This window comes from Pseudorca crassidens, chromosome 16 (genome assembly GCF_039906515.1).
Source record: "Pseudorca crassidens isolate mPseCra1 chromosome 16, mPseCra1.hap1, whole genome shotgun sequence".
NCBI classification, from domain to species: Eukaryota; Metazoa; Chordata; class Mammalia; order Artiodactyla; family Delphinidae; genus Pseudorca; species Pseudorca crassidens.
The window spans coordinates 51,765,113-51,791,377 of record NC_090311.1 but is presented as its reverse complement, the minus strand read 5'-3'; the positions used below and the strand labels follow the sequence as shown (position 1 = coordinate 51,791,377).

At 37.8% G+C, this 26,265-nt stretch overlaps 1 protein-coding gene across 10 annotated transcripts in view; it reads left to right on the top strand.

The window, feature by feature from the left end:
• The window catches only part of NRG3 (neuregulin 3), a 1,058,708-nt gene that overhangs the window by 775,941 nt on the left and 256,502 nt on the right, over positions 1-26,265 (top strand). The gene's annotated exons all lie outside the window — the stretch shown is intronic.

Sequence of the window (26,265 nt, the reverse complement as noted above, 5' to 3'; positions counted from 1 at the left end):
ATTGTCATATCATTTGACCTTGTAATTCATAATTATTTAGAATGAATTAAGCTGAAAGGAAATTATTTGAGGTGAGTTAGGAAACAGGATGAGGGTCGGGAATAAACCCAGAAGGGACGAAGCACATAGGAAAACGTCGTTTGGGAAAAAATAAACTCTTTTACTGATTCCCATATTCCCTAGATCTAGCCATGCTCAGGCTAAAGAAATGCCTTTTTCTAAATATTTGATCAGCATTTTCTAAGGCTCTCTTAGCAACAGGCATGATGTGTAGTGCTAGCAGCCAGGAGAGTGCCGGACACATGCCACTTTTTGGGAACTCTCAGTCAAGGGGGGAAAACAATGCCAAGAACCAAGCAAACAGCCTGGAGCTTTGAGAGGGTGTTCAGAAGAATGTGTACAACTTTGCCTGGGCAAGAGAATACTCACAAGCAGAGAGACTTGGCTTTGTCTTAGTGAATTTTACCATTTTTTATTACCACTGATGCCGCATATTTGTCCAGTATGATTGCTGACACACTGCAAATTAAATGGATTACTTAAAGGTCATTACCTATGATTAATCTATGATGAACTTCCTTTCACTGTATCTTTACATACCTTAGGTGCTTCTATCAATACGTCTTATTCTACTTGTTTGTTTACGTGTGTTTTCCTCTTCTAAGCCGAAAACTTCAAAGGCTGTGGTCTAATTATCAGGTGCTGATGCATAGCAAGTACTCAGTAAATGTGAATTAAATGAGTAAACAAACTATTCCATAGTTTGAATTTCATGTAACTCTCCTTTTTAAGGAACATCCAGTAAACACAGATGTTTATAATGAGCAAATTTATTTTCTGTTGAATTCAGTTGACATAAAATAACAGCACTAACACAATTTTAATATGATCAAAATTATTGGATGATGAAGTAGGAGAAAGTGTTAGGGAAGTCCAGAAAACTAACTGCTGAAGGGAACCAGAGTGGGAGAGGCTGTCAGATTGAAGAAAAGATGTATTAAAAAATGGTAGAGATGTTGAGTTCCCAAGTTGATCTGGTTCTCATCGAGAAAATCCAGGCAGCTAGCCATCTTGATGTGACCCCCAAGAGTTCATTCCTGGGATCTCTCTCTTCGAAGAGAAGATCATGCATATTTATATTCCACTACCAGAGCTAAGGGGTATAGACAAATGCCACACCCAATTTTATGTCACTATATCGTCCAAAATAGTCAAACACTGGATGAATAAATTATCCTGTTACCAACCAACTACAGAATTTATGGGAACGCCAACAGCAAGTAGAATATTGTCATTTCAACATGACTTTAATGACTCTTAAATTGGTTTATCAGCATCACTATGTGAGAAGAGGTGGGGAGCAGAGAAAAGAGGACCCTTAGTAGTTGTAGGGGAGGGGATGAGAAGCAAAAGGGGACTTGAGACCTGATTTCAGAAAGTCATTAGTTGCATCGCTGTGTAATTAGCCTGAGTTCCAGGGAACCATCAGTATCTGCCTTTCTGGATAGATGTGCAGTTTTGTGAGGCTGTGACAGCCTGGCACTGAGTGGGCTGTAGGTGAAGTATGACTGCCCTGCCTTATGAAAGGCAGAGGACTGGCAAGGAAAATCCATCTGACATTGGGAGCAGCCAAATTAATCAAGAACAACCAGTTTTTCAGCTCTACAGAACTGTACTTCAGTAGCTATTGTTTTAAATACCTTCAAGTAACCTCTTGTATTTTTCCCACTTCCTACTTATAGCATGTAAATAAGGAGAATCCAAAAGTATTTAAATTCACAGCACAACTGAACTTTTCCATTTTTTTCTCCTTCCTTTTTCCCCCCTTGGGAAACATTGCCTTACGCACCATTTGCACAATACCAGGATAAAATCAGCTCCACAAATATGAATTGCTGGTTTGAGCATAAAAAACAAAAAAAAAATAACTTGATGTTATTGTAAGACTGATTATTTGAGAAGGGGTGCTTAAGGAGGCACAGGAGTGTATGTATATTGCATCTGAGAATATAATAGGGAAAAAGTTTACTCTGTAACATAGGCCTTAAAAATCCAAAAAAATTACAATTGCAAAAAAAAAATAAGTGCAAAAATATGGGAGGAAACAGCATTTTCACTTATCTGCATAAGTTCTATTCTACATAATATTTTTGTGAAGACATAGTAGAATGATTAAGAAAATGTGTTTTGAGCATCAGACAGACTCAAGTTCAAGTCCTAGCTCCACCTCATTCTTGTTCTGTCCCCAAGCAAACCTAAACCACTCAAAGTCTGTCACTTCATATGTAAAATAGGGAAAATAAATAAGTAATCATATAAATGTCTAACTCTTAGGGTGGTTGTGAGGAACAAATGAGGATGAAAAAATATTACCTGGCTCATAGTAAGCATGCAATGTGTTAGCTATTAGTACTGCTTATAACAGCGCTCAAAAATTGCTACAAATTCCACAATATTCCTGAAACCCATTTGACAGGAAGATCTGTACTCTTTTTACTATGCCACGGTTGCATTGCATACTGCTTAAATTTTAAAACTAATGTGTTGGACTCATAGACATTTTTGTCTAGGGGTGACTCACAAGAAATTTTGACCATATAACCTTTGTAACATCTTGTCTTACCAAGAGAAAGTGGGTTTGCAATTCACAGAAAGATAGACAAGGTGAAAAGGCAGAGGGCTATGTACCAGATGAAGGAACAAGATAAAACCCCAGAAAAACAACTAAATGGAGTGGAGATAGGCAACCTTCCAGAAAAAGAATTCAGAATATTGATAGTGAAGATGATCCAGGACCTCGGAAAAGAATGGAGGCAAAGATCGAGAAGATGCAAGAAGTGTTTAACAAAGACCTAGAAGAATTAAAGAACAAACAAACAGAGATGAACAATACAATAACTGAAATGAAAAATGCACTAGAAGGAATCAGTAGCAGAATAATGGAGGCATAAGAACGGATAAGTGACTTAGAAGACAAAATGGTGGAATTCACTGCTGCAGAACAGAGTAAAGAAAAAAGAATGAAAAGAAATGAAGACAGCCTGAGAGACCTCTGGCACAACATTAAACACAACAACATTCGCATTATAGGTGTCCCAGAAGGAGGAGAGAGAGAGAAAGAACCCGAGAAAATACTTGAAGAGATTGTAGTTGAAAACTTCCCTAACATGGGAAAGGAAATAGCCACCCAAGTTCAGGAAGCACAGAGAGTCCCATACAGGATAAACCCAAGGAGAAACACACTGAGACACATAGTAATCAAATTGGCAAAAATAAAAGACAAAAATTATTAAAAGCAGCAAGGGAAAAACAATAAATAATATACAAAGGAACTCCCATAAGATTAACAGCTGATTTCTCAGCAGAAACTCTACAAACCAGAAGGGATGATATACTTAAAGTGATGAAAGGAAAGAACCTACAACCAAGATTACTCTACCCGGCAAGAATCACATTCAGATTTGATGGAGAAATCAAAAGCTTTACAGACAAGCAAAAACTAAGAGAATTCAGCACCACCAAACCAGCTCTACAACTAATGCTAAAGGAACTTTTCTAAGTGGGAAAGACAAGAGAAGAAAAGGACCTACAAAAACAAACCCAAAACAACTAAGAAAATGGTAGTAGGAACATATGTATTGATAATTACCTAAAACGTGAATGGATTAAATGCTCCAACCAAAAGACACAGGCTTGCTGAATGGATACAAAAACAAGACCCATATAAATGCTGTCTACAAGAGACCCACTTCAGACCTAGGGACACATACAGACTGAAAGTGAGGGTATGGAAATCAAAAGAAAGCTGGAGTAGCAATACTCATATCAGATAAAATAGACCTTAAAATAAAGAATGTTACAAGAGACAAGAAAGGACACAACATAATGATCAAGGGATCAATCCAAGAAGAAGATATAACAATTATAAATATATATGCACCCAACATAGGAGCACCTCAATACATAAGGCAACTGCTAACAGGTATAAAAGAGTAAATCGACAGTAACACAATAATAGTGGGGGACTTTATCACCTCACTTAACACCTATCGACGGATAATCCAAGCAGAAAATTAATAAGGAAACACAAGCTTTAAATGACACAATAGACCAGTTAGATTTAATTGATATTTATAGGACATTCCATCCAAAAACAGCAGATTACACGTTCTTCTCAAGTGCACATAGAACATTCTCCAGGATAGATCACATCTTGGGTCACAAATCAAGCCTCAGTAAATTTAAGAAAATTGAAATCATCAAGCATCTTTTCTGACCACAATGCTATGAGATTAGAAATCAATTACAGGGGGAAAAAACGTAAAAAACACAAACACTTGGAGGCTAAAGACTACGGTACTAAATAACCAAGAGATCACTGAAGAAATCAAAGAGGAAATCAAAAAATACCTAGAGACAAATGACAATGAAAACACGACGATCCAAAACCTATGGGATGCAGCAAAAGCAGTTCTAAGAGGGAAGATTATAGCTATACAAGCCTACCTCAAGAAGCAAGAAGAATCTCAAATAAACCATCTAACCATCAACACCTAAAGGAACTAGAGAAGAAGAACAAACAAAACCCCAAGTTAGTAGAAGGAAAGAAATGATAAAGATCAGAGCAGAAATACATGAAATAGAAACAAAGAAAACAATAGCAAAGATCAATAAAACTAAAAGCTGGTTCTTTGAAAAGATAAACAAAATTGATAAACCATTAGCCAGACTCATCAAGAAAAAGAGGGTGAGGACTCAAACCAATAAAATTGGAAATGAAAAAGGAGAAGTTACAACAGACACTGCAGAAATGCAAAGGATCATGAGAGATTACTACAATCAACTATATGCCAATAAAATGGACAACTTGGAAGAAATGGACGAATTCTTAGAAATACACAACCTTCCAAGACTGAACCAGGAAGAAATAGAAAATATGAACTTACAAATCATAAGCACTGAAATTGAAACTGTGATGAAAAATCTTCCAACAAACAAAAGTCCAGGACCAGGTGACTTCACAGATGAATTCTATCAAACATTTAGAGAAGAGCTAACACCCATCCTTCTCAAACTCTTCCAAAAAATTGCAGAGGAAGGAACACTCCCAAACTCATTCTGTGAGGCCATCACCCTGAAACCAAAACCAGACAAAGATAATACAAAAAAAGAAAATTACAGACCAATATCACTGATGAATATAGATGCAAAAATCCTCAACAAAATACTAGCAAACAGAATCCAACAACACATTAAAAGGATCATATACCATGATGAAGTGGGATTTATCCCAGGGATGCAAGGATTCTTTAATATACACAGATCAATCAATGTGATACACCATATTAACAAACTGAAGGAGAAAAACCATATGATCATCTCAATAGATGCAGAAAAAGCTTTTGACAAAATTCAACACCCATTTATTATAAAAACTCTCCAAGGGTGTGGAGAAAAGGGAACCCTCTTGTACTTTTGGTGGGAATGTAAACTGATACAGCCACTATGGAGAACAGTATGGAGGTTCCTTAAAAAACTACAAATAGAACTACCATATGACCCAGCAATCCCACTACTGGGCATATACCCTGAGAAAACCATCATTCAAAAAGTCTCATGTACCAAAATGTTCACTGCAGCTCTATTTACAATAGCCAGGTCATGGAAGCAACCTAAGTGTCCATCATCAGATGAATGGATAAAAAAGATGTGACACATATATACAATGGAATATTACTCAGCCATAAAAATAAACGAAATTGAGTTATTTGTAGTGAGGTGGATGGACCTAGAGTCTGTCATACAGAGTGAAGTAAGTCAGAAAGAGAAAGACAAATACCGTATGCTAACACATATATATGGAATCTAAGAAAAAATAATGTCATGAAGAACCTAGGGGTAAAACGGGAATAAAGACACAGACCTACTAGAGAGTGGACTTGAGGATATGGGGAGGGGGAAGGGTAAGCTGTGCCAAAGTGAGAGAGTGGCATGGACAAATATACACTACCAAACGTAAAATAGATAGCTAGTGGGAAGCAGCCGCATAGCACAGGGAGATCAGCTTGTGCTTTGTGACCCCCTAGAGGGGTGGATAGGGAGGGTGGGAGGGAGGGAGATGCAAGAGGGAAGAGATATGGGAACATATGTATATGTATAACTGATTCACTTTGTTATAAAGCAGAAACTAACAAACCATTGTAAAGCAATTATACTCCAATAAAGATGTTAAAAAAAAAAACCTCTCCAAATAGTGGGCATAGAGGGAATGGATACAAAACAAATGGATATTATGTTGAGATATCCTCCCTCAACATAATAAAGGCCACATTTGACAAACCCACAGCAAACATCATTCTCAATGGTGAAAACTGAAAGCATTTCCTGTAAGGTCAGTAACAATACAAGGATGTCCACTCTCACCACTATTATTCAATGTAGTTTTTGAAGTCCTAGCCACGGCAATCAGAGAAGAAAAAGAAATAAAAGGAATACAAATTGGAAAAGAAGAAGTAAAACTGTCACCATTTGCAGGTGACAGGATACTATACACAGAGAATCCTAAAGATGCCACCAGAAAACTACTAGAGCTAATCAGTAAATTTAGTAAAGTTGCAGGATACAAAATTAATGCACAGAAATCTCTTGAATTCCTATACACTAATGATGAAAAATCTAAAAGAGAAATTAAGGAAACATTCCCCTTATCCATTGCAACAAAAAGAATAAAATACCTAGGAATAAACCTATCTAAGGAGACAAAAGACCTGTATGCAGAAAACTATACGAAACTGATGAAAGAAATTAAAGATGATACCAACAGATGGAGAGATATACCATGTTCTTGGATTGGAAGAACCAATATTGTGAAAATGACTCTGCTACCCAAAGCAATCTACAGATTCAATGCAATCCCTATCAAATTACCAATGGCATATTTTACAGAACTAGAACAAAAAATCTTAAAATTCGTATGGAGACACAAAAGACCCCGAATAGCCAAAGCAGTCTTGAGGGAAAAAAGTGGAGCTGGAGGAATCATAGAGTGTCATAGAGTGAAGTAAGTCAGAAGGAGAAAAACAAATATCGTATATTAACGCATATACGTGTAACCTAGACAAATGGTACAGGTGAACTGGTTTGCAGGGCAGAAATAGAGACACAGATGTAGAGAACAAATGTATGGACACCAACTGGGGAAAGCTTCGGGGCGTGGGGGTGGGGGTGTAATAAATTGGGAGACTGGGATTGACACGTATACACTGATGTGTATAAAACAATGACTAATATGTACCTGCTGTATAAAAAACTAAAATTCACAAAAAAAAAAGAAAGTGGGTTTGCCAAGGGCAAATCAAGTTGCCTGAAATATGACTGTACTATGGATATCTACACAAGGGAAATAGAAAAAGCTGCATACTAAGATCCTGAAATGTCATTAAGATAAGCTTGTATTGAATTTGAAGTGATTGTCTAGTCCAGGCAAGTCCCTACTGTGTACTCACTTAATGCGTTTGGAAGGAAGGAAGGAAGCAAACATAGGTAGGTGGGCAAATACCATCAAGAAATGAAGTGTTAATTGTAACACCCCAGGACCTTCTTGCTCAACTTGTTTCAAGGTTCTTCTCAGTCTAGCTGCAGCCAAAGATCATCTTTATCCCCCCACTTTTGCCCAAATTTGTAGCTGCATCCTTGCTTCATTGTCAAGCTAGAAGTAAGACACTGACCCTCCCTCCTAACTGGTTGGACAATTCTTTTTTTTTTTACTTGAAAATTTGCTCTGTATCTAATACTTAGCTAGGGAATTGCAACCACCTCTAGTGGTCCTAAGCAAATGCCCCACTCCCTGAAATAGAAGGAGTTGCTCTTTTCACTTATATTATCTGTTTGTGTTTAATGCTTTATATGTGCCTTCTTCTTAGTCCCTGGCCCTAATAAGAAGGCAATTTTCGTGTCTTATTCTTCTCCAGCACAAAATACTGTACAAATAAGTATTGGCTGACTTTTTTTTTTTAACATTTATGCATTTTTGTGTGGTGTATGTGTGTGTGTATTGTGTATGTTTGTGTGCAATGTGTATTTGAAGTACATGGCATGGTTTCTAATAAATGCGTTAAGAATGCATATCTTGGTCTCTGCATTAATTCAGATACAGAGAACAGTATAGGAGACAGAAGGTTACACATGGTGAAGCATGATAATTCCATCATGCTTTGTCCATCGTCAAGAAGAAATTCAGCAGGATAAGTACAATTAGGAGTATGGTATTTCACCCATGGAGGCCCAGCTGGTTATAGCTCATGTGAACCTGTTTTCAGCGTTTGACAGACATTGCAAGTGAAAATCATTTTGATCAAAGTCCCAAGTTAGATCACAGCCTGGAAATTGATTCATCAAGGTTATAGCGTAGACTGAGGAATACACTGGCAGTTTCTACCTGAGAAAACCAGCTTGAAAATCATATAAGACTTGTCACTCCAGGAGACTTAGATATATGAAAAGTGTTTGATGTGGATGTTTGGAAAGTGCCTGTACTAACCTGAACTATTGCCAAGATTATTAACGCATCACTTTGGTGAGCCAAGAATTTCCATTTTTTCCCTATAGGGGAGGATGTCTTGTATCATCTGATGTGGAGAGAGGACACAGCTTTTTATTTTAAGGCTAAAGAATTTCAACTTGAGGAAAAACATGCAGCTAGGTTTTGACAGAAGCTGTTGGGAGGTGGAGGCAAATGCGATGTTTTATAAGTGTTGGTATTACAATCAGATCACTTTTGGTAGGTGCCTTCTGATCATCTAATCAGAGTATAATGTCAGCTGGGCTGGAGAATCATTTCTTTTTTATAAACCGTCTGTTTTGTCATAAAAATTTCTTTATAAGCCATATGCAGGCAGAGTGTTTGTTCTTTTTCTCAACATTATCTTCTGTTTGTTTCTACATCCTGTGTCCTGCAATGTAGTTTTAACCTGTCTAGGAAGGATACAGGGAGTGCAACAGAATAAAGAAAGAAATGGTTGGCAAATAAACAAATATCAATTGATTGAAGATACATCTGTCGCATCAGTGATTCTCAGACACTGAAGAACACATTATCTCCAGCCTTCCTCACGAAAAAGCAATTCTGTTTCCAAAATGGTGGGCTTTGGATCACATTGCCTTCAGAGCCTCAACTTTCCTGTTTGAAAATGGGAGTTATAAAAATGGGAGATTTTGTATGGAGTTAATTAAATTGAATGCAAATGTAAAAGGACAATACAGGTGAAACTGCACATTATAATAAATGATATATTCAAGATGATTTTATAAAGTCAAATACAAAAGAAATGAGAATAGTAACAGTCGGATACATTTTAATCTTTGTAATAAACAGTTATTAAGCACTGGAAAGCAGGTTAATGTTAGTCATTTAATGACAGCTGTGTACCATTGGTGATTTGCCAAATTCCTCTTCCCTAGTAGGTTCTTCCCACATATCTGGAAGCATAGCCAGTCTTTTGCAAGCTACTGAGTTTGATGGCTATAGAATGAGTATTCAGGATTCTTTTTTCCTTTACCTTAAACTTGATCAGAATTTCATGGTTGTACTTGAGCCCTGTTGAGATCCCAAGAGTCTGGCTACGTATTCGTAGGTCAGAAGCAATCAAAAGATCAAGAGCATCATTATTAGTTCAGGGATGTGTGGACAGAGCCCTGTGATCAGCAAGGAGACCAGTTTTAAGCACAGTTGAATGCTCTTACAACATTTCAATAAACTATATGGGTGATGAAAATTTTCAAAGGCATGCAATTCACATAAAAAAATATAGTAGTCTTCGTTGGACAGTTTTTTGGTAGTAATAGTAGCAGTGTTATTGTTTATATTTGCACAGCACTTTTACTATTCTAAGTGCTTTAAAAGATTATCTCACAACAATGTTTAGTTTTACTCATTTTGTCTTAATTTGCAGATATTAAGGTTGAAGACTATGGCAGAAAACAAGTCGTATTAGCTCATAGAATTCATATTAGCTTACACATTTTGAGTGTCTATTAAATGCAGAACTTTCTCATTCTCCTTATCATGTAATATTCCAACCTACTGGGATGTGTTAGTGTCGTCATTCATAAACAGAATAAGCTGAGGCTCAGGAACTTGGCCAGTCCCACAAAAACATTAGTGATGGAGCTAGGATTTGTGCCCAAGTCTTCTGACCTCTTGGCCAGCACGGTTGCAGTCTGAGCACCATGCTTACAGTCTGAGTTACTCTGCGAGGCGGATCCTGGCTGTGAGGGGAGGGCTATAGGACAGAGAGCAGTGCTGTGCTGAAGAGAAAGTCACCCTACAATTGCCAGCTTGTGATGTATTTCATGTGGTAAAAGTGAAGGCATACTTAACAAATTGTCCCCTGGGTTCCCGTAGTTCCTCTGTTCACAAGCTGATTGTAACAGCTACATTCTCTTCATGAAAACAGGTTAGATGGAGACAATCAATTGACTGAAAATGTGGAAGAAAAACGCATTTGAAAACAGTCTCTAGAAAATAATTATTTTAAAGTTTTACTTCTACAGTTTCAAAGTCCAGAGAAACTAATTTTGGAATGGAGGGCAAAAATAATATCCTAGGAATTTTATACTTTCCTTGGATATAGTACTTTCCAGTGAACCAGTGATACCAAATATACATGAGATCATTTATGTTAGGAATATTGTACCATCCCTCCCTACACACAAAACATGTGATTGAAAAACAAGAGCTTGACAACATGGTGAGTTATGCTGGGGGATTGGGGGTGCAATGAGGCAGGTGTAGTGAGAACTGGAAGGGAGCAGATGGGATGCCAGAAGCACAGGGATCATGAGAGTTTCAGCATAGAATGAGACATTAAAAGTATCCCAAAGCAGTAAATTCCAGCCAGCACAGATGTTTTGCTTTCTCATCTCTGACTCAAACGCTGATAGAACGCATGACTCTCTCTTTTTTTAAAAAAAAAATTTTATTTATTTTTGGCTTCATTGCTGCGCGGGGGCTTTCTCTAGTTGTGGCGAGCGGGGGCTACTCTTCATTGCAGTGCGCAGGCCTCTCATCGTGGTGGCTTCTCGTTGCTGCGAAGCACAGGCTCCTGGCGCACAGGCTTCAGTAGTTGTAGCACGCGGGCTCAGTATTTGTGGCCCACGGGCTCTAGAGCACAGGCTCAGCAGCTGTAGTGCACGGGCTTAGTTGCTCCATGGCATGTGGGATCTTTCCCAACTAGGGCTCGAACCCATGTCCCCTGCATTGGCAGGCGGACCCTCAACCACTGAGCCACCAGGGAAGCCCCGCATGTGTCTCTTGATGATCCCTTTAGCAGGCAAGATACACTAAGCTGGGGATCTTTTGCAAGAGTGAATCTTCTGGAGAAGTAATGAGAGATATAAACTTTGTAGCAGATGTAGATATATTGGTAAACATATTTTGAATGTAGCCAAATTGTTAAATCATAGTAACTGACGTAGTATTAAGAAGAATGGTAAATGTATAATAATGATGTGTTCAGGTTCCACTCTGTTTCTACCACTGAGACTTAGTGAATTTTCTTGTAATTTTACTATCTTTTCTCTGTTTGTTTGTTTATTTATAGGCATCTGAATGAGTAGAAAGACACTGTATATAGAAATTTAGTAAGGGAGCCCAGAAAATTTCTAGTTGTTTTCTAAAGTGTATTTTATAATAGTTGCACAAGATATTTTTAAGGGGGGATTTCACGGTTATGTAAGCTGGGGAAAATACGACATTTCATATTTCTCCTTAGAAATTCACAGTATACGTTGACAGATTAAAGACACTGAGACACCTTGCAGTTAAAAATAACTGCTTAATTTTGTTTGACTCAGTTTTTTTCCACATTTATACTCGTTGACTGTAACTTGGGTATTACTAACAGAACTCAAGGAACTAGTGTTCACTAAATCACTCTTAAAAAGAAAATAAGGTTTATTCTAACCCTTTATTCACTGGAGAAATAACATGGTAGCACTAACCACACACATTGGTGAACATGTGTTTTGGGTCCTGTCAGTCTTGAGTGATAATTAAGGAAGTACCATATGACAAGCACCTTGTTGTGCGTCAGATTCGACTCCTTCAGTGTGCACTTCTAGAGGGTTTTTATTCATTTTATATCAAGAGATTTGCTATAATATGTTGCTTATGAAATTCATAAGTTCCTGGGCTGAGGCAGTTGGCCCAGCTACCTAAGCAAAGATGCTCTCTGAACAATGCCTAATTGTTCTGGTGAAAAATACAGTTATTACACTGAGTCCTCATAAGGGAATTAAGACTGTGAGAGACTTCTTTTTGGCCCTGAACATCAGATTTCTGTCTAGGCTTTCAATAGCCTGTTAATCAATTCACGATTACTTTATTCACTTACCATCATGAATCAGGGAAGCATATGTATCTTAATACCAAACAAGTTGTCTTTTAAAAATTGTTTTAAATCCTCTATGATTTATATGTCATGTGACATTAACTCAACCCCGAGACTTTATTGATACAAAATCCTACCCCCAAAGTATCTCTATCCCACCTTTGCATAATTGAGTTATTCAACTGAATGTGGTATTGCAAAACCTATCCCTATGAAATGTCAGCTTCTATCCTTTGATCCTTCTTTTCAGACTTTGTTGCTGAGAATATGTTTGAAAGTTGAGTGGTGTATCATCTGTCATGTTAGCTCTTCCTCTCAGGTTGCTTTACGTTATCCCCGATACCTCCTGAAAACACACACACCAACACACCATCCAGGTGTTTATCCCAATCACTAATATAAAAGTAGTGAAGGACAAGTGCAAGGGCAAAGCCTGCAGCCTGCTGCTCGAGGCTTCTGTCCAACTTGATATTAGCACTTTTGAGGGACAGTTGATGATTATACTAACTATAAATCTATAAATCCAAACTGCATCATATTCCGTTATCTTGCCCACAAGGACATCATACGTTCTGCTAAAAATCAAGAAGCACTCTATGTCATTCTTCTAGTTTGCTTTGTTAGTTCTATTAGTTTGGCTTGTCCTATTAATCCAGTCCATGAGAGAACTTTGTAATAATTCTTTACAGTTTTATGTTACAACACTCCTGATTTAATTGGTACAAGTCTGTCTTCATCTCTTCAAAGTAAGAATACTCGACCCCCTCCAGTCTATTGGCAGCTCTCTTATCTTCCAAGGTTTGGCAAGTGTTAATTCATAATTATTCTCGGTGGTATTTACAACTTGTTCATTTGTAAAGGATAATTCATCCAAATTTTTAAAAATATTCATATTTGAGGCCTGACTCAAGTCATAATTCAAATAAATAGCTGCTCAAATTTTTCTTTATAAAATAATATGCTCATAATATTACATCAAGAAGGTATCTATCTTCCCCCCATCCCACCCAAATCACTGAATGATAGAAATAATACAAAAATAAGAATAAGTTGATAATAGTGCTCACAAATAAGTAGGGGTGGCAATCCTTGGACAGAAAATCCTGAAAATCAAATGCATATTGAACTAGTTTGCTGTAGGAACAAGAGTGGAAGAAACCATAATTCACATAACGTAGAAAACTGTAGGAAAGGGAAAGGCAGGTTCTGTGGTATTTGCATTTCATGACCAATAATATGTGACAAGCCCTTTGAGATCGCCCTTCTGACACCGCTACGTGCATCTGAATCGCCTGGGGAACTTGTTCAAATGCGGAGTCCGATTAGAAGATCTGGGGCGGTGACCAAGAGCCTGCATGTCATTCCAGACAGTGCTGAGGCTGCTGGTTCTTGGATCTTGCTTTGTGTATCAGGGGTCTTGATCAGAGGCTCTCTGGAGTGCTTAGCAATCTGTCTTAGCAGGTCCTCCAGGGGATGCTGATATAAGCTCAAATGTGAGGTCCACTCCAGTGTTAGTTAAGTGAATAGGTGCATTTAGGTCAGTTGGTCTATTGCTCTCCCTTTACCATCACTTCCATGCCCTCCTGTGTTCCAAGCTGCAAGCTCTACAATTGTTTTCTCCGGAGATTAAAACCTTACCTAACTCTGCTCTCAGAAGGAATTAATCAGTGCTGCTGAGGAGGGCTTATAGTGTTGATGTGTTATCTGAGGTAGAACAGAGCAAACTTAGAGATAACCTTTATCTCTACCATCTACAAGAAAAGGCAGCTCTGCCCATTGAGAAAAATCTGTTCAAGTGATCCATCCCAGACTGAAGAATTTCTTATTTTAGTATATGCATGACAGAGTCCCAAGCTTATCTGTGAAATCGCACTCATCTTTCCTAGAGTTAGCCCGCCAACTGACACCCAGACTACCACTTATATGGAGCCTGTGTCTAATTTTGCTCCTAATTTTTTGAGGGACCAGCCGAGGGCAAGCCTAGAAGCCAGCCATATATTAAAACCTTGAATGTTATAATTCAAGCTAAAAGCTATTAAGTAAAATGCTTACCCTCCTACCTTGATAATGATCTGGAAGGTCAGGCTCATATTTAGAATATGGGATTTTTTTGGAGTTCCACATGTGAACGTAGAGTCATGGGACAGCCTGTACCTGGCCCCCAAGCCCACCACTTCCACCCTGTGCAATGGCCCACTCCCTTTATAAATTTTTTCTGTCTTCAGCTGCCGATCTCAACATTTTGCATGTAGGCAGATTTTAGGGATTTGAGACAATCTCTTCAGCTAAAATACCTCATCAGAGTACAAAGTTAAATGCTGTCAGTGGCTGGTAAGGGCAACAGAAAGCTTGCCTCCCCAAAATGACACATGAAAATCTTGGAGGACATGTGAAATTTGAAAAACTTATGATTGCCTAATTAGAATTTGGGGATTTGAAATCATTTTATGTAATGTTTCCATTCCTTTCTTGATTATGTCTCTAGCATGGAGTAATTCCTTAAAAATATCAGTAATATTTGCTTTAGAAATTGTATTTTAAAAAAAAATTAAACATGATAGACAAAGCAAAACTCTCTTGAACATCTTCTTCCTTCACTGTGTAGATCACTTTTCTTCCTTGTGAGTCATCATCCTGGACAAGCACTTACATTTTTGCCCCTATGTAGGGCTGGTGCTCAGCTGATAGGTACCATACAAACTTATTTTCTTTATATTTTTCCATACTACAGCATGCTTTATAAATCTAACCATTTAGATATGATACATGTTTATTCAATTCATTTATTTCTGAATATTTGATTCTGAACACTCAATTAAAAAAGAAGTATAAATTTGAAATGCTAAAAAAATATAACCTATTTTAGAAATCATAAAAAACTAAGTGGTACCCATCACTCAGTTTCATCATATAAATATTTGCATATTAACTGCAGGGTTTTTTAATGAAAACCAACAACAGAAACAATTGAGAGCTTTTTGAAAATTTCCCTTTCATTTCATTCTTTCTCATAGTAGCCATCATGATAAATTTAAGATTTCACATTCTATGAATTTTTTCCTTAATGCAACCTCTGATTGGCTTTGAGATTTTTCTCCTAATCCTTGATGTTCTTCAATTTTACTATAACCTATCTAGCTCTGGATTGATTTATTTTAGAAGTTATATATTTTGGTACTTATAGTGTGTTTTTTGATTAGAGAACATCTATCTTTTTTCAATCTTGAAAATCCTCAGCAATTATTTTTTCAAATATTGCTTTTCTGTCATTTCCTCAATTTTTGGTTTTTTTCTGGGATTACTGTTGAGCATATGCTACAGCCTCTCTATCTGTCCTACATGTTTTGTATGATTTATCCCTTTGTCCCTCTGGGTTTTTTTCTGGGTGAGCTTCCCAGGACCATCTTTCAATCCACTAATTTGTGTTTTAATTATATCCAGTTATGTTTACCCATTGAATGCATTTTCTAACTTATATGATATATTTACATTATATTATAGTTTCCCTATGATTTTAATTAATTCTCTTTCATAAGACGAGAGTTTTTATTTCTTAGAGGGAGGATGCTTTTGTTTTATGCTTATTTTTTAATTTGAGTTTATATTTTATCTCATTGAGCATTTTAAACGTCTTTCAAAACAGTTGTTTGTTCCATAAAATCATTTTTTTCTGGAGTGAATTTTATTGACTGTCAATTTTATAGGATTCCGTTTCTTTATATGTTTTCAATATTTGCTTTAAGTCTCCTTTTAATCAGAGAATTGTGTATAGCTTTTTTTTATCTTTTTTTCCTCTCTCTTCCTACCTTCATCCTCTCCTCTCCCTGCTAACTTTCCTTAATGCCCATCCATCTCTATAATGCTATTGTCAGTTGCCTCTGAGACCCCCTGGATTCAGGCAATCCAGAACTGGGTTTTATAAAGGTGTGATATTGGGGATACACAGATTCAGTCCCCAACCCAGCAGAAGTCTAATCAGCTCATGAATTCCATGTCCATGTTCTTTCTTCTCCCTAGGCCTTTCGGTTACTTAGAGCAATACTGTCCAATAGTAGCCACGGGCCACTTGTGGCTATTTAAATTTAATTTCCAATCAACTAAATTAAATAATATTTAAAATGCGGTTTCCCGGTAGCACTAGCCATTTGTGTCTAATGGGTACCTTAATGGACAGTTCTTTCCCATCATCACAGACAGTTCCATGTCTGCTCTAGAGTTGTAATCCCAGGCTTTTTTTCTTCCTTAGCAGCAGTTTTTAAAGCTGCTTTTCTTTGGAGGGGACGAACCATATACCCTGGTCCTCAAGTATCAAACAGGGAGCCTGACTCTTCCTATATTCCATGAGGTCACCTTTAGCCCGTTTTTCCTGAAGGAGGTGAAGTCTAGACTCCCAGAATTTGCACTTGGATCCTGAGCCTGGCAAGTCCATGGTTGCAGACCCACTCAAGCTTTGGATTTCTGTTCCTTTTCTGGTGTTCAGACCAGAAGCTGCTTTTAGATTTTCATATTTTAACCATTGTGAATAATTACTTGAAGCAGAGGAATTTCTGAAACAAGAACTCTGTGCATCTTGACCTAAAAATAGTTCATTCACTTTTACAGTAGGCTTCTATTCCATTGTCATTTTGAACAATCTATGCTTATTTATACATGTCCATTTTATGGCCATTTTGACTGCTTCTAATTTTCAGAATTAAAATAAACGCTGCCATTAATATTCTTGCACATATCTTCTGTGAGACGATAGTGTGAAAATTCCTTTGTGGGCATATAACAAGGCAAGAAATAGAACCTCTGGGTCATAGGAAGCATGCTCATTTACTTTTATTTTATATTCTACAAAATTGTTGCACCAATTTACACACTATTCCGCATAATTCACCACAATTTAGAATTCATTTTTGCACCTATGTTGGATGTGAAATGACATCTCATTTTAATTTTCATGTCTCTAATTATTAGAGAATATCCTTTTTAACTTTTTGTTTCATTATTGTTTTGGGGGTTTTGGGGGGATGTCATTTGGGTTTCCTTCTTTGTTATTTACATGTTAAAGTGCTTTTAACATGTTTGCATTTTTCCTTTCTTACTGACTTTTAAAAGTTACTTACACATCATAAGAGGAAAATTCTTGGTTATATGCTTTGCAGTAGTCTTACTATCTTTGACTTTCTTTTTATAAATTTATTTATTTATTTTTGGCTGCGTTGGGTCTTCGTTGCTGCACGCAGGCTTTCTCTAGTTGTGACGAGCGGGGGCTACTCTTCGTTGCGGTGCACGGGCTTCTCATTGCAGTGGCTTCTCTTGTTGTGGAGCACAGACTCTAGGCGTGCAGGCTTCAGTAGTTGTGGCACGCAGGCTCAGTAGTTGTGGCTCACAGGCTTAGTTGCTCCGCTGCATGTGGGATCTTCCCGGGCCAGGGCTCGAACCCGTGTCCCCTGCATTGGCAGGTGGCTTCTTAACCACTGCGCCACCAGGGGAGTCCCTGACTTTCTTTTTAAACTTTGTTTTGGTGATTTTTAATGATGCAGAAATACCTTTTGTTTTTGTATTAAGAAATCAAATTGATTTGTTTTTAATTATCATTTTTTCTTGTACATCTTAGTCAATAAATTATTCCTTAGCCCATGTTCATAAAGATATCTTTCTGCTGTATTTTCTTCTAAATATTTTTAAAATTTTTCACATTTAAATAGGTAATGCAACTGAATTTATTTGTATGTGTGTGTACATGTGTGTGTGTGTGTGTGTGTGTGTACGTGTGTGTGTGTGGTGAGACCATCTTCTAATTCATTCTTTCATATGTATGATCAATGGCTCTCCAACTCTGTGTATGATTTTTCCTCTCGCCTCTGACTTCTTCTAATGTTACTTAAGTGTTATAGTGATGTCTAAGTATATGTAGGTTTGTTTCTATTCTCTCTATTCTTTACTATTGGTCTGTTTATCACATGACCGATTTCACACTGTCTTTACTACCAGTCTTTATATCTTGTAAGGCAAATCCCCCTTACCTGTGTGTCTTCAAAACTTTATATATTTAGTTACTAACTTAGCTTCTTTCACACTTTAGTATCCTATCTAGTTTTCGAATCATGCACACATGCACACATACACATACATTCACACACATGGGAAACTGCATTTAATTTGTAGATAAATTTGAGAAAATTGCTATTTTACAGTGTTGTTCTTCCCATTCAGGAAAATGATATACTTTCATATTTCTCTGTTTCGAGAAACAATGTTTTAGATACTTCATGAAATTTTATAATTTTCTCCAAAAGGATCTTATGCACCATTGGTTAGGTTTATTCTGTGGCACTTATAATTTCAGTAGCCACTTTGAATAGGATTTTTTTTTCAAAAAAATTCCTTATTCTAAATATTTGCTCATGGGGTATAGAAAAGCAAGAATTTTATATACTGTGTTCTGGCCAGCAAGATTAATGAAATTCATTATTAATTTTAAGAGTTTGATTTTTTAAAAAGGATTATAATGTCTTGGAAAAATAGTAAATTGGTATATTTCATTAAACTGTATTTACTTTTCTATTCATATTTTGCTGGCTAAAACCACCAAGAAACTGACTAATTGAAGGGTTGAACCTGGCATCCTTGTTACATCTGACTTGAAAGGGAAAGCTTCTAATATTTTTTCATTAAGTAATGTTACTATAGGACAATGAATCTCGGGCCTCAGGGTACATCAGAAACACCTGGAGGGCTTGTGCAAGCACAGATCACTATTCTCAGAAACCCCCAGAGTTTCTGAATCAGTAAATCTGGGCTGGGTGCAGGTAATTTGTATTGCATAATAGGTTCTCAGGAGATGCTCTTGCCACAGGTCAGAGAGCACACTTTGAAAAACAAGGTGGAGGGGTGGAGAGCCTGGGGGGTAGGGGTGGGAGGCAGGTTACGGTGGTCAGGTGAGGGCTCACTGTGGAGGTGCCGTCTGAGCCAGGTCTTGAGGACATGAGGGGACTTGCCACAGAGATGCCAGAAAGAGCATCCCAGGCAGAGGGAACATGAGAATGTTCCTGATGTGTTTGACGGACTTCAAGGAGGCTGCTGTGACTGGAGTGGTATGGTTTGGGAAGAATCATAAAAAAACACCTTAGAGGGATGACAGGAGGGCAAGAGGAGGACCTTATTCATCATTAAAGGACTCTGTCTTTCATTTTCATGACTTGGGGAGTTTCTCTGAGGAGTAAGATAATATGACTTATATTTTTAAAGGATTATCTGATCTTTGTGTTGAGAATAGTCATTAAGGAGCCAGGGCAAAAGCATAGAGACCAGGAAAGGGGCATTTCAGGAATCCATGGAAGAGTTGTAGCAGTGGTGGTGGGAAGAAGTGGTAGGATCTCCACAGAGTTCACGCTAAAGCCTGACACCTTTCTTGCCTTTGGAGAAGGTGTTGGAGACGGAGTGGGTCATGGAGGCTGCCAGAGCTCTTCCTTGAGCAACAGAAAGGATCTTGGAGCCATTCAAGGATACGGCACCCCTGACTATGAATATTTCTCTCAAATGAGAAAACTTACATAAAGAAATCAAACTGTCCTCACATTGCCCTGAGAGTGAAAAGTTCTGAGGACATTCAAAAGAATATTAATGCAGAGAATTTATTGAATCCATACTGAGGGCCTGATGTTTTTTTATGAAGGGTTATTAAAGGACGAGGGACCACTGTGGACCTCCCAATGAAAGAAACAAATTGTATTTTAAGACTGGCTAATGTTAAACCTGACACTCTACACCAGACCCACTCAAAATGAATATCGCTACCCTAAGGTTTGCCATGGTTTAGGTTTGTTTAGTATTGTGCCTCTTGATTCTTACCTCTGATAAACAGTAGACATTTCAACTCTCATTTTTTTTTCCTGAAAATGGGAATGGATTGCTCCTCTGACAAAGTGAACTTCCCTTCCCACACTAAGATGCCCGGCGTGAGCAGCTGCAGAACCAACTCTGTTTTAGGGACAAAGAAAAGCATACTGTGGAAGTTACCCTGCCTCATGCTTCTTTAGTAATTATTTTTCTTTGCATTTATTTTTATTCTTCCTAAAACGCCAAAAAATTTTTTTCTTCTGATTTACATCAACTATTTATTTTATATAAAATGTGCCTTACCCTTTTCAGTTTAACTAGGATTACCTTTGATTCTCCCTGGATATGGAATATATCATGCAGTAATTTAAAGATCAGGGTTTCACACAAGGTCAGAACATGACCCAGTGTAAACAGGAAGTGATGTCATTTGCAGATAGTCTAATAGGAAGAACATTGTGGTATATCTGAGGAGGGTTTTTCAATCAGCAATGTATATAGTTCTTATTCACTAGCTCTTAAGTATATTTAAATGATTCTTTTCCCTACCAATCAAATCAGTGGCTCACCGACATGACACTGAGAAAAGTCCACATTTCTTGATTATTAACATCTGTGAACTACATTTTATAGTATTTCTGACTGTGTATTCTTTTTTTTTTTTTTTTTTTTGCGGTACGCGGGCCTGTTGTGGCCTCTCCTGCTGCGGAGCACAGGCTCCAGACGCGCAGGCTCAGCGGCCATGCCTCATGGGCCCAGCTGCTCCGCGGCATGTGGGATCTTCCCAGACCGGGGCACGAACCCGTGTCCCCTGCATCAGCAGGTGGACTCTCAACCACTGCGCCACCAGGGAAGCCCCTGACTGTGTATTCTTAAACATCAAAATGAAAAATAAAATGTAGCCCTTTCACTCCAAGTGCTTATCTTTGATTTTCTGAATATTAAATAGAAAGAAGTTCATTTTGTAACTCCCCTCGGCATCATCACCACTATTTAGCGTCTCAATAGTGAGACTATATTTTTTGAGTAGGGTTGAGGAAAAAGAGGACAGATTTAGGAGTTTCGAGACCTGAGTGTGAATCTTGACTCTTTCCAGTGGCATCCCTGACAAGTTGTCATCCCACCTCTGCTTGAGTATTATAGTGACAGAAAGTACATTACCTTCCAAGGTGGCGCATTGTATCTTTCCTGTTTCTAGCTGTTATTAAGCATGCATATATTCTAAGAGGAAATATTATCTTCTCATATTGTATAGCACTGAGATAAAGTGACATAATTCTTCTTAAAAAAGCAGAAGAGCTAGTGGGAATCTGCTTGTCTCTGGCTTCCAGTGTGGGTGGGGAACCGTGATGCCACAGTCTGGTGTTCTGCCAGGACCACTACAGTCACCTCAAGCTGTGTTCCTTGCTTCCAGCCTCAGCACCACCCCACCCAACCTCCAAACCACCGTGGAGAAAATAATAAACACACACACATATCATACACAGATATATGCTTTCACATGAAAATTGTTATTTGAACTCAAACCCAAGTATGCACGTGTGTGCGTATACACACACGCAGACACACACACGCACACCCCTCCATATATCTCAGATTAAGGCAGATGGGAACCTCAGAGAGAGAGAGAATCACTTACATCCCTCTTCACGAAAGCATTGGTTCTGAGACTCAGAGCACACCCATTTCTAGATGATTGGTCACCCTGTAGAAGTCCTCTAAGAGAGATATAGACATAGAGGTCCCATGTGGCCTGCTAATGATAACTAAAATTGAACTCAGCTTCAGTAACACCTGATGAAACTAACTTTTCTTTGTCCATACGACACTGAAGCTAATTCATTTCAAGACAGGCACTTAAAATTATTGAGGAAAGCTGTTAAAAAGAAATCACAGGTTCTAGAGATTCCAACACTATAGCTATTCCAAGTCTAATAACATCATGGAAGCAAATTAGGGTGGAAACTGATTACCATTGATTGCAAAGGTGTTTATGCATAATTTAAAGGATCCATAGAGAACAACTAGTGGGCTGGTAATCAAAACAACTTACTCTATAACAGGAAATTTAAATGGTTTGTTCACAAGAATATAGATGTTCAAATTATGAAATTTTAAAGCAAGTACCTTTCAAAAATATTTTTATTGAGGAAACTGGTTTCTAGGTAATCAATGAAAATAAATTTATGAATATGAAATCACATATTTTAAAATTAGAACTAGTTTTTACTGGTTCTTTCATTAGTTAATGTGGGCTAAACTCAGGAACAAATCCTAATCAAAATAAAGGGAAAAAACATAATACCTTAAAAAATATAAAGGTGTATTGAAATTTAGTAAGTTTTGCATCTAGAAATAGTTTGGTTCATCTGATGCTTCATCCTAAACTGTGAGCTTTGTATTATGTAAATAATTTCTCATATAGAACAGTGAGCATGATGGTTAAAGATGGAATACTCTATAAGCAAATGTTTTGGCATCTGCTGCTGCTTCAATGTACTCATCCAATGTCACTGATTTGTAGAAAAATATTGACTTATGCATAAGAGAAAACTCTTACATCATCTCCAAACAGAGCAGGTTTTGAGTAATTTGAGTATACAGGAACACTGAATTTTTCAACCAAGTGGTTTTGGGCCACTGAAGTAACATTCCACTTCTGTAGGGATGCGTTTAAAAGTCTTTCCTGCAGCTCATGCAGCTCAGTATCAGAAAAACAAACAATCCAATCCAAAAATGGGCAGAAGACCTAAATAGACATTTCTCCAAAGAAGATATACAGATTGCCAACACACACATGAAAGGATGCTCAACATCACTAATCATTAGAGAAATGCAGATCAAAACTACAATGAGATATCATCTCACACCAGTCAGAATGGCCATCATCAAAAAATCTAGAAACAATAAATGCTGGAGAGGGTGTGGAGAAAAGGGAACCCTCTTGCACTGCTGGTGGGAATGTGAATTGGTACAGCCACTATGGAGAACAGTATGGAGGTTCCTTAAAAAACTACAAATAGAACTACCATACAACCCAGCAATCCCACTACTGGGTATATACCCTGAGAAAACCGTAATTCAAAAAGAGTCATGTACCGCAATGTTCATTGCAGCTCTATTTACAATAGCCAGGACATGGAAGCAACCTAAGTGTCCATCATCGGATGAATGGATAAAGAAGATGTGGCACATATATACAATGGAATATTACTCAGCCATAAAAAGAAACGAAACTGAGTTATTTGTAGTGAGGTGGATGGACCTAGAGTCTGTCATACAGAGTGAAGTAAGTCAGAAAGAGAAAGACAAATACCGTATGCTAACACATATATATGGAATCAAAAAAAAGAAAAATAAGGTCATGAAGAACCAAGGGGTAAGACAGGAATAAAGACACAGACCTACTAGAGAATGGACTTGAGGATATGGGGAGGGGGAAGGGTAAGCTGGGACGAAGTGAGAGAGCGGCATGTACATATATACACTACCAAACATAAAATAGATAGCTAGTGGGAAGCAGCTGCATAGCACAGGGAGATCAGCTCGGTGCTTTGTGATCACCTAGAGGGGTGGGATAGGGAGGGTGGGAGGGAGGGAGACGCAAGAGGGAAGAGATATGGGGACATATGTATATGTATAACTGATTCACTTTGTTATAAAGCAGAAACTAACACACCATTGTAAAGCAACTATACTCCAATAAAGATGTAGAAAAAAACAAAGTTTTTCCTTAGAGTGAGCCAGCATCTTAGTCCCTTCCACTCCCACTCACTGGTAGGTCGTTGTATACATCAAGGCCTCCCGTAACAAGTGTCCCAAGCTAGTCATCAGCTCTGTGATGACAACCCCACTTTCCTCCCCTCAAAGTAGACTGTCTCCAGTTCTGCCATTCATCAACATGTTCTTCTAAATAATTTATTTTCAGTTTCCCTATTAAAGGGTGCTGTCTGCAAGTAAACCTATTCTAGGTGTGGTTTCTTTGTACTAACAACAGGGCAGCCTTCTTGATTCTGATTACTTCTCTTCTACTGTTCAATGTCTACTTCCTGTTTGTAGCAAAAGTTACTGTTGACACTAAAGGTTCTAATATAGGGGTTGACAGCTGTGGGCTCAGGAAAAGTAAGTTACAAGCTTTCCAGTGTTCAGCAATGAAGAGTCACTGGCAAAACGCCCTGGACACAAATCACAACTTCAAACCTTACTAGCTCTGTGACTTGATCAAATTACTTAATCATTCCAAACCTCTATTTTTCGCCTTTAAAACCACAAATAAAACAATGCTGACATAAAAATCCTGGGTGGAATATATAGGTAATTGTGTAAAGTGCCTAGCACAGAATCTGAAAAACTGTAAGTACTTGATAAATATGACTTCTCCCTTTTCTACATCAAATAATGTAGATTACTTCCAAGAGCCCCAGTCACTTCTTATTTACTTCTGACGAATGATTTTTTTTAAGTACTGATTATAAAACGAACTCATTATGTCGTAGCCTTGGGAGTTTTTAGAGTAGGTCATTAAATTTGTAATTGTGGTACAACTTTTTCTAGATAGAAGTCTGTTGTAAATCCCCCAGAAACCTTTATATAAGGTAGCTTTTTTATTTGAAGCAAAGGAACAGAATGAGAAAACTAGAGCTTTTCATCTTCACGAGAGTTTATGAGCTTTACGTAAATTAATAGGTACGGCTCTCTTTTGTGCACCAGGCCAGGGCGATTAGCCCTGTTGGCAGAGGAGGAAATGAGCGCCCAGAGGGGTGAATTATACCCTTCAAGGTGCTGTGAGCAGGATGTGAACGGGAGAGTTTGGGCCCGTGCATGTGCATTTAGGTGCCCGTGAGTGTTTGTGGTAGAGGTGGGTGTAGATTGGAAAGAGTAGGGAAGATTCCTAGTGAAGACTGATGCAAAGGCTTAATAGTATCGTTTTTACAAGTTTAGTAAGATTTCTGTTGTCTAGAATGATTGGGGATAATGGCCTTCTGCTGCTCGTGTTAAATTGCATGGGTGTTTGTGTTATATAGGTATAAATATGTGGATATATACCTAATTGTGTGCTATCTAGAGTGTGTACCCCATGTATAACCAACTCAACTGATCGGTTACCTGTTTGCTTTACATCTATACTCTGCCCATCTTTTATTCTTTTCTCTATTTCAGAACCACATTTCTTAGGCTGTCTGGACCAATGGCTTCTGAGTGGAGTTGGCTGGTAGGAAGCACTAAATTGGAAGGCAGGACTCTATTTCCTGTTCTATTTTTTCCTCTCTCTCTCTCTCTCTCTCTCTACCTTCTGTTTTCTCTGTTTCCCGGTTTATTTCCAGCAGCAACTAGGTTCATTTAGGGTTCCAGCTCTGGTCTGATGGACCCACTGGATTTATCCTAGTTTCCTGGACTCAGACTTTATCCCTTCAGCCTAGGGGTGAGAGTGATTTCATGTTGTTGTCAATTCCTGTGTGACCCTATTGTTCTTCCTTTAGCTTCTTACCCTTTCTTTCATGTGATCAATCGTCTATTAAATTTCCTGGTTTCAAATATTTAAAGAGGTTTCCGCTTTCAGATATACCAACTTTTTCTTTCTCAATATATATAATTTTGAATGAGCATATGAATTGAGAGATTAGAATGTGATAATATATTATTGAGTCTACATTTTTAAAAAAAGCCACATTAAATATCACTGTATTTTTCTTTTACGCTTTTTCAAGTTAATTCAGTTATGCCATGATATAACTGTGGGCAAATCGTTAAACTCTTAGTTTCGCTTTTATCTTTATTCGTACCATAAGCATAAAATGATAGGTCCTCTCCTCCTCAAAAAGTAGTTAATGAAGTAGAGCCCTTTAAATAGATACATAACACAATCTGAACAGTCACAGACGACACGGGGTAGAGAAATAAATACGATCTCTAGTGTTGGTTTAACTTGTCCAATCCAAGTTCGAACACATACTTTCCATGTGTCCTGGGACACAGAAGTTAATTTCTCTAAAACTTCAATCTCCTCATCTATAAAAGAGTGTTAACCCCATCTCCTTTTTATCAG